Source organism: Cupressus sempervirens, chromosome 3 (genome assembly GCF_028749045.1).
Source record: "Cupressus sempervirens isolate cs-2001-9-10 chromosome 3, ASM2874904v1, whole genome shotgun sequence".
Taxonomy (NCBI): Eukaryota; Viridiplantae; Streptophyta; class Pinopsida; order Cupressales; family Cupressaceae; genus Cupressus; species Cupressus sempervirens.
Window position 1 is genome coordinate 983,325,188 of NC_143120.1, and position 5,430 is coordinate 983,330,617.

Below are 5,430 nucleotides of genomic sequence, written 5' to 3' on the forward strand. Positions count from 1 at the left end.
TGTCACAAAAAGAGCTGATTCCAAGTTTGACCTAACAAGGAGCTTCAACAGTTACATTAGCACACAAGCTTGTTGGTCCTCTGCAAAGGATTTGGCATTCTACATCCTCCCTCTGAATCTGCTTTCTTTAGCTGAATAGTTTCCCTCTAAATGTATTTTCTTCCTCTTCGAAGAAACTAATCACAACGATAGTCAATATAGGTTCTTCCTCTTTAATGAAGTTGTGTGTCATCAACTCTGCAAACAAAGTCCTTATGTTTGTTCATTTTTTCAACTTTCATGAAATCTCTCATCATCTCATTTCTTCTTAATCCATCCTATAACCTAGAGAGATTAATAATAATTTATTGACTCAATCTACCATGAAGAGAAATATCCAGATCAATGCTAAAAGCATATACGATTCACTGTGAAATAACATGAATTAATAATAGCTATAGAGAATCTATTATCCATATTCAAAGATATAATCATAAAATACTTATCTCTTTATTGTCTGAATTTCCTCACAATCCAGCAAAAAATCTTTTGCTGTCACAAAATTATAGTGCAGGCAGAGAGAAAAATCGATCACTAGCAAATCTGCCTCCAAGATTTCTTCAGCTACATGATCTCAAAAAAATCCCTCAATTCTTGCATTTCTTAAATTCCCAAATTTCTTATTCTGATTCAGGATCTTTGCTAGGCCTGCTCTGATACCATGTTAAGTTTTCTAACCAATATACATAGGAATAACCAATGGACAGGAACTAGCAAAAACAAATACGCAAGAACATCAGATGTACCCTAGGAAAACCCTCCTCCAGGGAAAAACCCAGCCACCTAAAAGATATCTTTATTGAATGATTGTAGGGACTCCATACAACGTTCACAAGCTTTAATCTGGAAAGTATCCTTCACAGAGATTGTTACCACTTAACAATCACTCATACAAGGTATTGAAGGCAGAACACCATTCTCCATACATATATATTCTCACCAGCTGCTCCAGTGGTTGTTTCTCTATACAGATTGAACACTTTGTCTATAGATATCATAACAGACAAAAGTCCCTAAAGTCTCACAGAAATAATCAACTCTGAAAATATTGCAAGATATGTTGATCATGCACACATCGAATACACTATATTATTATAACTATAGCTGATGTAAGACACAGGGCAAGTCACAAAAGACCAGATGGACAATATTGATGCAATTATCACATCTGCTCTCGAGAGATGCTATAAATGTATCTTCTGTTGCAGCAGCTATTGATTAGACTTATCAGAACACAAAGAGTCTGTTGAAGTAACGTCCAATTCACATCTGCTCTGCCGTTAGCTGAAAATATGTTTCATCACCATATTTGATAATGCTAACACCTCTATTAATAAGCCACGACACAATGGATATAATAGAAAATAGATTCATCACAATTAACTGACATTTATCAAGGCATCACGTAAGACACAACAGTCATAACTTGAGCCACTGCGAACATCAAGAAGACCCAATGCCATGTCATTACAAACTCAATCTAAGGAGGGAATATCAAGCAACTTTTGTAATTACAGGGAGAAGAATAACCGATGACATATAGATGAAAATATATGAATGAATAAAACAATTTGACGTCTGGCACCATAGCATCATTAAGTCATGTGGAAATAGTAGTGGCAAAAAGTCAGATCATCTTCAGATAATTACAAAGTCTCTGACGAGTAAGAAATAGCTACACAACCATCATCTCAGGCAGATGATCTCTCTCACGGCCACTCACAAACATTAACAACCCTAACTAGAAAGATGAGACCTGTATCAGGGTTAAGAGAGAACAAAAGTTTTTTGACTTCAATAAAGATACCGCATATAAATTTTAGGAACACAAAGAAATATTAGATTAACAACAAACTAAACACTAAAAAGCAAAACAAAATGAACTACATCAATAATCAAAAGTTACCACAGGCTCAAAAATACCTCAATATCTCCATTATTCCAATTAGTTCATTTGAAAGATGTCATACCAAATAACCAAACACCAAGCTACATTCCCTGTTCAAAAACTATTTCAGATTTTCTCAACTATCTAAACCGAGCAACATTCCTTCCTTGGAGAGAATCAAAACTGTCAATCATGCTCTGGCTCAACTCGAGCATGAAATTTTCAAACTACGTCATGGACCAAATTTATGCCCTATCTCAAGGGCTTCCAAGATAATGCATTCATGGGTGTCGATAATGCAAAGAGCACCATTACCAACTGATAAGCGTAAGTATTAACATATCTGTTGCTGCCTTCTTTGAGATTATGCATCGATGCTCTTCAAATGATGTTATTGTAGGCTCTTTGTTCCATGAATGTGTACCCGATAAAATGTGTAGTCTTATAAATAAGGCTTTTTTGAGCAATGACATCTTGTAAAAAAATATGCTTGTGTTTGGATGATAGAACTAACTCTTCTCTTGCCTTCCTTACAATTTGATATCCCCACTCTCATTCGATGTCTTTGATATACTTGTAACCCTAATCTTGGAAATGGAAAGACATGTTTCCTTCTACTGTTATGTCTCTTTGCGGAGTAGTGCCTGTTCATTGTATTATAATTTCCTAACTAAACAGGTTGCTACTTGTAACTAATGTTTGTTATATGTAACTGCTTGTTGACAAACGATTGCTCTTAATAGGATTGCTACATTATCATCAGATCGTTGTTTTAATTATGAGCATTATGGAGTTTATACAGATCGTTGTTACTCTTATCATTAATTTCTAATTATTATACATATGTGCTGTAATAAATCAATCATCTCCAGAATCCCGCCTCTTTTCTTAGTCATACCAGTCTATCAAATATTGCATAGTGTACAAGGCTCTCTGATGACGTGCTTTTGCTGTGAGATTTCTTCTGCTATGGTGCATTAGTTTCCAGAATATTGTGAAGGCTTATGGAAGTTTTCTGATGAATCATTGTTATCTAGTAATCCCTCACATTGTTATCTAGTGATCCCTCATGTCAGGGACATGACACGAACTAGCTAGGTAGTATCCAATTATTGCAATATTTCCAATTACTTTGTTCTCAAGCAGATATGTTAGAAATAATATGTTCCATATCAGATCAATGTCTTTGGAACTACATCATTATGGAAATTGTATGAACTCTGGACTATTGCAAAAAATGTTTTAAGGTCAAGTAACATGATCATTGAGTAATTTTCAAGCTTGTACTTCCTTACAGTAATGAGTAATAACATCCTTGGTCATGCATTTATCATGATTCCAACCTGTCCTCTGCTCCAAATCATTATGTGGTTATGCTTAATTTGCCTTTGCCTTTTCTTTTTTTATCAAGATTCTTGAGATCTGAACCTTACCAGTTTGAGCAATCAAGGCATGCATAACTGTAGCAACATTTCCACTCTTCAGTTCTAATCACGGAGAATCCCCAAGCTATAAACAACATTGACCTTTCCAACTATAATTTCAGATTTGAGAAGTGTAATTAGTAAAGGTATTGCTTTTGAGTTGGAACCAATTGCATCTATTCTATTCTTTCTAAACCTAACAAAATCCAATAATTTATTTTTTCCCAATTTTTTATAATTGATGTGCATGTATTTACCTCGAAATTCTCAATATAATGAGCTATAGTTTCCTCTACACCATCTAGATCTTCCATTCCTACACTTTCATCTAGACTGCAAAATGATTATCTTAAAATGTAAAGAAGTGAAATCTGCAAAGTTAAATTTGACATCTTTGGGTATCATTTTTCTTACAATAACAAATTGATATCCACTAATAGAAGTATTTCCAGTAAAAACCTACCTTAATTGTCTTCAGAACTGCATCATTGTGACCAGTGGAAAATTATTGAATAATTCTATAATGCTCTAATAAGATGATCAATGATTGCTTTGCTGTGTTTGTACCTGAGGCGTAATTGTTCATACAAACTTGGAATAATACTCTTGGTCATAGATGTGTTCCTCCAAGCCTGCTATGGTAACAAACCATCATGTCATCCTGCTTAGTTTCCTTTGTTGCTGATTTCTAAGCCTTTGCAAACTCAAACCTTAGCAGTCCTCTCTACACTTTCACTCTTAAGTCTTTCTTACCTCATCAGGAATATCAAAGGCCAAAAGACAATTCTATTTCAGTGTGAAGAAATTCTGTAAATTACAAAAAAATCATTCTCACAAACTAGACAAACCAATGTTCAATATTGTTAACTCAGAAAAATATCTCTTTAGTCATTTCTCCAAAGGATGCGATATTGCCATTCATAAAAATCTAGACAACTAGACAATATTACTAACAATTATGGGCAAACAACAATTAATCATAAATGCATTCCCATATTAATGTTCAGATTCAAAACATGGAATTTAATTAATCGAAACTTTATGAATTCCCCACAACTCACTTCTTTTGCTCTGGGTGATCATTGTCGTGCTTCAGTTTGCTGTATGAATTGGTACTTCACATAGAGAGCTTTAATTGCCATATGCTCTTTTCAATGCATGTGGATGTGTTTACCTGGTAATGGTCATTTAATTGAGCTAGAGTTGTGCTTACACCATTGGGATCATCTATGCTTGCTGTTCCATCCAAGTCTCTACAAAAAAATTATATTGAAGCAAACAATAAATATATACAAAAATAAATTTGAAGCCTGCAACTTTAAATTTGATGTCTTTAGTCATCATTTATCTTAGGGTGACCAAATAGTATCCAATCATATCAATATTTCCTTCAAAATGCTCCCCGGGTTGATAAATTATAAATGGTATGTTTCATATCATATCAACGTTTTTTGAACTACATCAGCATGTCCAACATGTTCATTATTGCAAAAAAAAATTGTAGTGCACAAGTAAGATGATCTGTGACTACTTTTTGATGCTTGTACTTGCTCTAAAAAACTAGGAATAACAATCTTAGTCATAAGTACAGGCCAACCTACTCTGCTACTAAACCACCATGTAAATTGCCTTTAATCCTTCCTAAGGTTCTTGGTATCTAAATCTAACCAGTCCAATGTGTGGACATATGCATCATGGTAGTGCTTTCACTTTGACATCCCCATCACTCAGAATCCCTAAGCTTAAAGCCACATTGATATTTACAACTATAATTTAAGACTTGAGAATTGTAAAATGTAAAGGTATTGTTTGTCTGAGAACCACCTGCATCTTCTACATCCTTTTATAGCTATGATCTGATAATCCTTTTGTTCCCATTTATTTTCAGTTAATGTGCATGTGTGTGATGCTCAAAACAATGAGCTATAGTTGCCCAAATACCATATAGACGTTCTGACCTTACTATTCCATTTGCGTCTTTGCAAAATAATAATCTTAAATATGTAGAGAGAGAGAGAGAGAGAGCTGCAAAAATGTTAAATTTGATGTCTTTGGATGTCAATATTGCAAACTGACCTA